An 11,349-nucleotide genomic window follows, 5' to 3' on the forward strand; every position below is an offset into this window, starting at 1 on the left:
ATAAAAAAAATTAGGGGTTGATTTTGCTGTTAACAATTATTGTAGGCATAGTTTTGTTTACCTAGAGCATGAATCAACCTGATAGCTAAATGTTTTTTTGGGTTAAGGCTTTCATAAACACTGTGTTACTCAAATTTATAGGCCAACGATGCCTCAACTCTCTCCTTGAAGATCACTTCTATTAATATCAAATTTAAATTACTATATTTGGGTAGGGCTATATCTCACTAAGGGTTCTAAATGTGTAAATGCTAGAAGGCACCCCTCGATTTATATGAGTGAATTGTATTGCATATGTGTATTATTATTCTGAGCAAGAGAGAGAGAAGACTTTGTGAGAGGGAATATGACATTACAACGAATATGCTATAGGTTGTATCTCTTCATTTTGCTGGATAATATAAAAGGAAGGACTGGTTGTTTCTCCGTGGACGTAGCCCAAATTGGGTGAACCACGTATATATGTGTCTCTTTTGTTTTATGCGTTTCTATAATTTTGTTTCCATAATATTTTTTGTTTTTCATTGCTCCATTAATTAATTTCTAATACTCAAAATGTAGCTGCAAAGATGCTAGTTGATTTTACTAACCTTAGTCTTACTGTGGAAGTCATGGAAGAGCAACGTGAAGAAGAGGCATTTGAAGATGATTTTGAGTTTGCATTGTTCTAGTATTTTAATCCTTCATTAATCCATGCCATAGAGAAAGAAAATATAAATGGAAATGATTTAAGTCCCTCCTGCATCCTTCCCCCTAAATATTTTAACTTTTTTAAAGATCCCATGGCTATTTTATGCATTGAATGCAAGTGTTGATTTAAGTAGCAGTTTAAGTACTCTTGTGGAAATTCCCTTGAGAAACATAAGTGTGGTTAGTAAAGGGAATAAGAATCTATCTTAGACATTATCTAGTTCTATAAGTGTTTCTATAGGAGTATCATTAGTTTTACAAAAGAGACTTCCAAGACCCAAAGACCCAAACCAATAAACCCTCTAAGCCCCAAACCAGCCCCCGACAATATCTTCCTTGAGACAACTTCCATCACTTTAATATTGCTACACTGCTACTGCAACTTTGACCCCTACAACAAAATTTTGGCCTTGCAATTTCGTCCCCTTGCAAATGCTACAAAATTTTGTCCTTCTGCAACTAAAAACTTCACAAACCCTAGCGAGACAAGAAAAAAACTTTGTTGACAATATTTCGACTTCTACTCTTCTTCTTCATCCTCCCAGCTACTCTTCTTCTCCTTCACTATTGCAAATTGAAATTGATTGAGATGTGTGTAAAAATGAGGTCGAGCTCCCATGTATTTATACCCTTTCTTGAGGGTTGAATACCCCTCCTTTAGGCTGACTTGATCTTGCTCTTGGGCTGACTTGGTATGCAGGGATTAGGTTAGTTGTACATGTTTACTGTGTTTTTTCAATGCAAGAGAAAATTCCTATGGAAACTCATTCTATGGAAAATTTTAGTTAAATTCAATCCATTTGAAGTCTTATTACTACATATGCTACAAATTTCACGTGGATTCGAAAACCCTCGTGAAAATAAATATGGAAATGTAGGCTTTAAATAATAGAAACCTTTGCTATGGAAGGCTACCCAAAATAATTTAATGTGTAATTTCCAAAATATATTTACCAAATTCAATCAAGAATCCAAACCAAATAACACCAGGTATACAACTAGCTTTCCAGTCCGTCATTATTAATATCCAATAATTTTTTCTGAGGTATGAGCATCCTCAAGAATATTTAGATGATGATAAATATTGTCAACTGTCATTTTCATTTCCTTATGGTCTCTTCTTTTGCTTATTTTAATTCAATAATAGTGGCATTAATGGATCAATACCAAGATATCTTCAACCAATCAACTGAATACATCCCACCATCATGAGTAAAACGGTGCAAGGAAACTTAATAGATATAGAAGACAAACAACAACATTAATAGATTCATAACTGTTTCTCCTTTGCCACTACACTTAACTATATCTGTGTCATCATCATACTCATAGACCTAGAGAGGATCTAATAGAAGATAACATCCTATATGGATCTTTATCAAAATCTATCACATTCAATAATATCCACACATTGTCAACATAATCTATCAAGTACCAAGTATGTTCATAATGCCAAATCCTTTATGTTGTAGGCATTATTTAAGAATGTGCAACTAAGAATGTAAAATCAATATATAAATTTCATCTTTATACAACTGTTGATGGTGCTGGATTTGCCAACATTCATGGGATCACCCCGGTATGAAGTCCCAACTAGACCTCACACCGTTTGGTGTGGGAGTCCCATCTTGTATGATGGCCTGATTTCCATTGTCTTAAGGATTTGTCTCAACTCTTGCTCGTCTGCACAAGAGAGTGGTTCGCTTTGTCTTCGAGAAGTGAGGTTCACATGCGTGGTGAGTGTAAGTGTCACTTGTGTCAATCGTTCTTTCACTGTTGAGGGAGAGGGTGAGAGTGAGTTCTAGGTTGATTAGGAGCAGTACCAACACTGCTAGGAACACACAACACAACAGGACATGCACAGCTTCCGATGGAACAGTCCACACGGATGCAGCAATCACAACATACAAGGTGAGATAACATGCACAATGCTCACGGAGCAGTCTAAACAAGTGCAATGGTTGTTACCACAAGCTTCATGTGAAAGGTCTTTCTGATGTCTAGGAGAGCAGTCTACACAGGCGAGATAGAGTTAACATCATATACAACACATTTCCATTAATAGATTATGTATTACAACAAATGAAGAAGTTCAGATGTAGAACACAGGTGAAAGCAACATGCATTACAAGTGTTAAAGATCAATCTTACAACAAATACAATACATGTGTGAAAACGTGCTGACCTGTTAGCAGGCTTCTAAATTAAGTGAAAGATCCAAGACACATCGTTACACCATACATCACTAACCCCAAGTGTGGGGTGTTGGAGCCACTAATTACTCCTCAAAGAAAATATTACAGGCTCTCTTGGCTATGTGGGAGGAGCTGAGGTCAAAAGTCCTTTGCATGTACACATGAGGGGGTATTTATAGCCAAGGGTGAAACTGACCCTTATGGATGTTCGACTACCCTCATGATCGTTTGACTTCCATGACTCTTCAACTTACATGACTCTTTGTTCAACAAGTGGGTCTCTTGGACTTCCACGTTACATCACATTGATTGGTAACAAGTCCATAGTGGAGATGTGGACGACATGACTCATGACGTGACTTGACATGACTTGACATGACAATTCTGGTACATTCATGCTGCTGCTGGAGTGCATGTCGAGCTATATTGCTGTTGGATGATGGATGTCTTCATGGTGTATTATAGCTTCACCTTTTCATGGAGAAGTGTTGGGTTGTGTTATATTCTTTCCACGTAGTTAACGGGGGGTTTGAAGGGCACCCGTAACCCCACTTTATGGGGTCCAGGGCAGCGCCTCGGAAAATTTTGGTTTTGGACCCTATGTTAGGTTGGGCGGACCCACCTATGGTTTTGTGCATGATTTTCACACATTTTTTTTGGACGTGATGGTTTTTCGGTCCATGGTATTGGACGTGATGGTTTTCGGTCCATGGTATTGGACGCGATGGTTTTCATTCCATGGTATTGGACGCGATGGTTTTTGGTCAATGGTACTAGACGCGATGGTTTTCGGTCCATGGTATTAGATGCTTCGACATGTATAAATATGTATTGTAACATTGAAAGGAACATAATGAAAAATCAAGCTGGTAGTCCCAGTTTTGGGATCTAGGGGAAAATCTCTGTGTATATGTGCTTTATGTGTTATGCTCTTGCATTGTTTATTTTCTGTGTCTTAGAATTCGTATGCAGGTAATCTCTGTATGGGATTAAAACCTACATTTGGTATCAGAGTAGTTTTGGCTTCAAGGGGACGCCTTTGTTGCTGAGGGGTTTCGCTCAGGCCTATGGTAGACCTTGTTCAGTGGGAGATCTGCGAGATCGATTATGGTGGTGAAAGAAGATGGCGAGCAGGGGAAAGATAGAGATCGAGAAATTTAATGGTTAGAGTTTTGAGTTATGGAAACTCAAGATGGAGGATCTGTTGGTGGATAAAGATCAGTGGATCGCGATAGATCCGGGTACTAAACCAATGGGAGTGTCTGATGAAGAATGAAAGAAGTTGGATCGAAAGGCAAAGAGCACAATACGATTGTGTGTCTCAGATTAAGTATTGCTGAATGTATTAGGGGAAGCTATGGCGAAGGCTTTGTGGGACAAGTTAGGGACTTTGTACCAATCTAAGTCTCTGGTGAATAAACTGTTCCCGCAGAAAAAGCTGTATAACCTGAGGATGAAAGATGGAGACTCGGTGACAGAGCATCTGAATGCATTTAATATTGTGGTAAGTCAGTTAGCATTTGTTGATATTAAAATTTCAGATGAAGATAAGTGCATTAGTTTGTTGTGCTCTCTACCAGATTCGTGGGATAGTCTAGTTATTGCAATAGGTAGCAATGCAACTGCCTTGCAGTTTGATGAAATAGTCTCATACTTGCTGACAGAGGAGATGAGACAGAAAAATATGGAGAACCAGAATGGTGATGCCTTGTCTGTAAGAGGATGGTCCCAAAACAGAAACAAAAATAAGTCATCGAGTGGGAGATCTAAATCTAGAGGGAGATATAAATCTCCAGGAAAACTTGTAAAGGTGGTGTGCTGGAAATGTGGAAAGGAAGGGCACTACAAAAGGAACTGTAAATCTAAAGTTCTTGACAAAGGAAAGAGATCTGATGAGGCTCCTTTTGCAGAGGCAAAAACCACCTTAGATGAAGGTGGGGATGTGTACTTGGATTCTTCAAGTACACATGTAGATCATGAGGCATGGTTGATTGACTCAGGTGCATCATTTCACTTCACTCCCCATAGAGAGTGGTTCTGCGAGTATGAGAAATATGATGGTGGTGATGTCTTCTTGGGGGATGACAGGAAGGCTAGAATCATTGGTCGCGGAAAAGTAAAGTTGAAGTTGCAAGGTGGAAGGGTTAGAACACTTCTGGGTGTTCTACATATTCCTGCATTGGCCAAAAATCTGATTTCTGTAAGCAAGCTGGATGATGCAGGTGTAAAAATAGTGTTCGAGAAGGATACCTGCAAGATGGTTTGGGGAGCACTGGTATTGATGTGGGGAGTTCGGATTGGAACTCTGTACAAGCTACAAGGTAGCACTGTTATTGATGGGTGCAATAGTTCTATGGTTCCTGAAAGTGGAGCAGAAAATCTAGTGGTCTATGGAGAGAAGACCATGCTGTGGTATTAAAGGCTTGGATATATTGGAGAGAAGGGCCTTCAAATACTTCATGGTAAAGGTTTGGTAGAAGGTATGAGTAATAACTCTTTGGATTTTGATTTCTGTAAAAATTGTGTATATGGGAAGCAGAATCAGGTGAGTTTCCCCTCTGGTGGTAATAGGGCGAAACAGATATTAGAACTTGTGCATAGTGATGTGTTTGGACCTGTGAAGGTTCCATCACTGGGTAAGTCTGTGTACTATGTATCATTTATAGATGACTTCTCAAGGAATACATGGATATATTTCCTTAAGAAGAAATCTGAAGTCTTTGACAGGTTTAAAGAATTTAAGGCTTTGGTGGAAAACCAAATAGAGAAGAAGATAAAGGTGCTGAGGACAGATAATGGTGGAGAATTTTGCAGCAAGGAATTTGAAGAATTCTGTAAGAAGTGTGGTATATCACGGCAGAAGACTACTCCATATACATGTCAGCAAAATGGAGTTGCAGAAAGAATGAACAAGACGTTGATGGAAAGGGCAAGAAGCATGCTCAGTGGTGCCAGGTTAGGACAAGAATTCTAGGCAGAGGCGATGGATATTGCATGTTACCTAGTCAACAGGTCACCTTCATCAGCGTTGGAGGATAAGACTCCACAAGAGGTATGGACTGGTAAGAAACCCTCTCTTTCACATCTAAGGGTATTTGGATGTGATGCATATGTACATGTTCCAAAAGAGAAAAGAACCAAGTTGGATAATAAATCTAAAAAGTGCATCTTTATTGGGTATAAGGATGGTTTAAAGGGTTATAAGATTTGGAACCCAGTAACAAGGAAGGTTGTGTACAGCCAAGAAATGGTGTTCAGAGAGGTGAAATATGTTATTAAACATGAAGTCCAACCAAAGGAACCTGAGAAGATAGAGTTTGAGCTAAAGGAGGAAGAATCAGACTCTACAATAGAGGAGGAATCAGAAGATGAAGAGCCACAAACTTCGGCTGTGAGAAGATCAGTTCAAGAAAGAAGGCAGTTAGAAAGGTATAGTCCATCTGCTTTCTGTTCAAATTTTGCTTTGACTGTTACTAATGATGATCCCAGAACTGTGAAGGAAGCAGTGGATTCAGAGGATGGAAAACTCTGGAAAGAGGCCATGGTTGATGAAATGGCATCTTTGCACAAAAATGAGGCTTGGAATCTGGTGGAGTTGCCGGCTGGAAGGAAACCCATTGGCAGCAAATGGGTGTTCAAAAAGAAGACAAATGCAAAAGGAAAAGTGGAGACATACAAAGCTCGATTGGTAGCAAAAGGTTTTTCCCAGGTGCCGGGAATTGATTTTGGTGATATTTTTTCTCCTGTTGCCAAGGTAACTTCTATTAGATTACTTTATCTGTTGTTGCTGCTTTTGATTTTGAGGTAGAACAAATGTATGTGAAGACAACATTTCTTCATGGGGATCTAGAAGAGGAGATCTACATGAAGCAACCTAAAGGCTTTGCGGTGAAGGGTAAGAAAGAATTGGTATGCAAGTTAAAGAAGTCTCTGTATGGGTTAAAATAGTCACCAAGGATGTGGTATCAGAAATTTGATACATTTATACGGGGACTTGGCTTCACTAGAAGCAAAGAAGATCACTGTGTGTATTTTAAATTAATTGGTGATCGTGTTATTTATCTGGTCTTGTATGTGGATGATATGTTGCTGGTTGGAAATGACAAAGAAATTATCCAGGATTTGAAGACTCAATTGTCCTCCAAATTCGACATGAAAGATCTTGGTGCTGCAAACTATATTTTGGGCATGGAAATTAAAAGAGATCAAGCAAAGAGGAAGTATGTCGATACAATATTGCAGAGGTTTAATATGCAGGATAGTAAATCGGTGAAGGTTCCTATTCCTGTAGGTGTGAGGTTATCTACTGAACAATGTCCCAAGACACAAGAAGAGGAAGAGGACATGTCCCGTGTTCCATATGCAAGTGCAGTCGGTATCCTGATGTATGCAATGGTATGTACTAGACCAGACATTGCACATGTAGTGGGAGTATTGAGCAGGTTTATGTCAAAACCAGGAAAGGAGCATTGGACAACAGTGAAGTGGGTTTTCAGGTGTTTGCGTGGCACTAGTGGTTATGGTCTATGCTACCAAGGAAGACCAGGTTTGGACAGAGTGTTGGATATTCGTGGCTTTGTTGATGAAGACTGGGCTGGAGATCTGGATCAGAGAAGATCTACAAGTGGGTATGTGTTTAACCTATTTGGAGGTGCAGTCAGTTGGATGAGTAAGAAACAATTTGTAGTGGCACTATCAACTACAGAGGCAGAATACATGGCAGCCACTCATGCAAGCAAGGAAGCAGTTTGGTTGCAGAGATTGTGTTCAAGTATGGGGTTAGTACAAGAAGCTATAAAGATAGACTGCGACAGCAAAAGTGCAGTTTTCTTGGCAAAGAACCCTGCATATCATTCAAAGACAAAGCACATTGATGTTCTGTATCACTTTGTGAGGGATATGATAGAAGAAAAAAGGTGTTGTTGGTAAAGGTGGACACTTTGAAGAATACTGCAGATGCATTGACAAAATCTGTGAGCTCTGAGAAGTTCTCTTGGTGTAGAGAGACAATGGGCATTTCAGGGTTGGGAAAATGACTAAGAACTCTTGTGGCTCCCTGTGGAAAGAAAACAACAAGTGGGAGAATGTTGGGTTGTGTTATATTCTTTCCATGTAGTTAACAGGGGGTTTGAAGGGCACCTGTAACCCCACTTTATGGGGTCCAGGGCAGCGCCCCAGAAAATTTTGGTTTTGGACCCTATGTTAGGTTGGGCGGACCCACCTATGGTTTTGTGCATGATTTTTGCACATGTTTTTTTGGACGCGATGGTTTTTCAGTCCATGGTATTGGACACGATGGTTTTCGGTCCATGGTATTGGATGCGATGGTTTTCGGTCCATGGTATTGGATGCTTCGGCATGTATAAATATGTATTGTAACATTGAAAGGAACATAATGAAAAATCAAGCTGGTAGTCCCGGTTTTGGGATCCAGGGGAAAATATCTGTGTATATGTGCTTTATGTGTTATGCTCTCGCATTGTTTATTTTCTACGTTTTAGAATTCGTATGCAGGTAATTTCTGTACGGGGTTAAAACCTACACAAAGTACGCGAAGTCTTCGATGATCCTTGGTTCGCTTGATGAAGCTTTAGCATGTTGTCCCTTGCTTGCATGTTGGAAGGCTTGACAGGCTCATCTGTTCGCGAAGGTGCATGTTTGTTGTGTTCGTCTGCTTCGCATGCTTTGTTCGTTCATCCGTTGGTGAACCTATCATTCTGCATGTTCTCCCTTCATTCATCCCATTCGACGTCTTGCCATGTTCGTTGGTGTACCTGTACATGAAGTCACTCAATGCGAGACGACATAAAATCCAAAGCCTCCTAGTCTACCGTGACACATGATCATTCGGATGCAAGTGATCGAGAGAGGCAGCAAGGCTGTGATGCGAGATGATGGATCTGGGAGACTGCTGATGAAAACTGCTCAAGAGTCACTGAGAGATGGATACAGGCAATCTAAGTCGACAAAGACTCTCTGCAAGGTCTGTCTCGGTTGGGAGGCAAAATTACGCAAATTTTGGGAGGAATAGTCTGGGTTGCTGGAAGGAAAGGTAGGCATGCTTTGTGCATTTTTCTAAATGAATGGGCATTGGGGATGGACAATCATATTTGCGCAATTTTCCAGAGGAACAGGTCGGGTTGCATGAAGGGTCAGCAGGCAGGGATTGCGTAGTTTTTCTGGGGAACTGCCTGTGAGATTGGCAGCCAAAAATGCACAATTCCCAGAGGGAACTGCCAGTTGGCTGCTGGGGTCACTAGAAACAGAAACTGTGCAATTCCTGGAGGGAATTGGTAGTTTGCTACTTGGGGCTGCTGGGAAGGAAAACTACACTGAGGCCAGGAGACTGGCCTGCTGATCATCTCTGTGAAATTTCTGAGCTGAGTTGGCTGATGGGCAGTGTAAGGCCTGCTCATGAATATTGCACAATTTCTAAGATGAATAGTTGGTCGACTGTCGGGATGAATGGCTAGGAAAACTGCACAATTTTTTGAGGGAGATAGGGATGGACACTGTTGTCTGTCTGGCCTATCTACTCAATTTCCTCAGTCAATTGAGTGGGCGAGGTCAGTGGCCTTTGTGCAATTTTTGAGGGGAGTCAGTCCTGGGGTGACTACTGGGTCCAACTGTCCGGGTGGCCAACATGAGAGCTGATTGAATTTCTTGCAGGAAACGCAACTTGAAAAGACTAGCTTGGTGCTTCTATGCTATTCTGGTTGAGAGTCGATCGAGTGGATGGAAGGGTGATGGTACAACTGTGAGAGGGGTTTCAGGTCGTCAAAACCTTCAGTAAAAATGGCTAAGTGTGTGAACAATTGAAAGATGCATAGGTGATCATACGAACACACACTCGCATGACTTAACGATGAAACGACCAAACCATCCTGACACACATGTTCAACAAGACTAGCCGACGGTGTAAGTGACAATTGCAATACTCATGATTGATCATTCATTGATCGAGATGATGCCTTTGCGACAGTGAATGTGCATCTGTGTGTGAGTGCGATAGATGTTTTTGTAGCGAACACAACAAGCACATACGAAGTGAAGACTTTGAGCATAACCAGAACATGGTCGCAAGCATGACTTAGACATCAACATGCAAAGACTTGAATGCAATGAACAAGCAAGGCATGTGTAAAGACTCACACGAGCTCATGAAGTGAACCTGAGTGTGTATAGTCATTAAGTGAAACTCTTCAAGGGAGGCTCCGAAATTGGTGCAGGCCAAAATTTTGGAGGGTGGTTGTAGCCGCTATAACACTTGGTGATACACTAGTAGAACTACAGCTTCTCTATTTTGGTTCATTTCTAACACAGGGCCTTGGTCTTTCAGGGATTATTGAATCGCTGTGCGGGTTACTTCAGTTTCCCCATTTACCCCATGGACATACGTGGTTCACCCTTTGCCAACTCAGTCAAACACAATCAAAAGTTCAACTTGAATCTCAGTGTTTCGAATCCGGGTAGGGTAGTTTATCTCGTGATTTGAAAATTTTCAAAGTATAAGTTTTCATCTCTGGTGTTTCTCCACTGCCAGTAGGCTTGGATAGTACCCTGGTGGAGTCACATAGGAACACACACATTTCTCCACTGCCAGCAAGCCTGATCAGTACCCCGGTGGAGTTGCATGCTTCACCTCTCTGTGCAGAAAGCCTTTCTCTTCTTTCATCTTTATATTTTTCAAGAGGACTGTGCATAGGCACTTATTTATGTTTGGGGCGGAAGAGGGATCTTGACTTATTGAGAGAAAAAGAGGTTGTTCCTTTAGAGAAGCATGTAAGACCTCTGAGATAGGTTTTCTCATTTAGATTTCCCCTTCTCCGTTTCTACTAGTTGGATGAGCCTGAACACACAAAGCAGAAGGCTGAGTATAGGCGAGGGACTTCCCAGTGTGGACATAGGTTCATGGTTGGACCGAAACTTCCCTTGCAGATGATTTGTATTTTCTGTCAAGACTTCATCAGCCAAAAGTTACAACCAAGCACAAAGAAGGTGGACACAAGATTGGCCAAGTGTTGCAGTGTCACAAGTTTCCTCAAATTTCAGCCACATACTCTATTCAAAAGCTAGGACGTAGTAGTTGGCAGCACTTATTTCCGAAAACAAAAATAGTAATATATCAAACAAACAAAACGAACGTGAACAAAAATAGTAAGCAAAATCAAACAAAGCAAAAACAAAGATAATAAGAAAAACAAACCAAATGAAACAACAAGCAGTAAGCAGACTATGTACATGGCACGGGCGCGACCCGACCTACTGAAAATAATGTTTGAGATCTTGGCCATTGGTAGGAAGGTTGTCAATCCTCCTGCCCAGTGATTGCAAATGATATGTGTGTGGGCCAAGCTTCTCGTAGACTAGTGCAAGTCCACCGGAACCTGGTGGCATTCCAGAAGACCTTCAAGTGAAGACAACACCACTGTTTCAGGTACTATGTGCAACATGGGCTCAGATG

The sequence above is a fragment of the Pinus tabuliformis genome, chromosome 3_2 (assembly GCF_031772625.1).
Source record: "Pinus tabuliformis cultivar Carrire ecotype Pingquan chromosome 3_2, CPIR1, whole genome shotgun sequence".
NCBI classification, from domain to species: Eukaryota; Viridiplantae; Streptophyta; class Pinopsida; order Pinales; family Pinaceae; genus Pinus; species Pinus tabuliformis.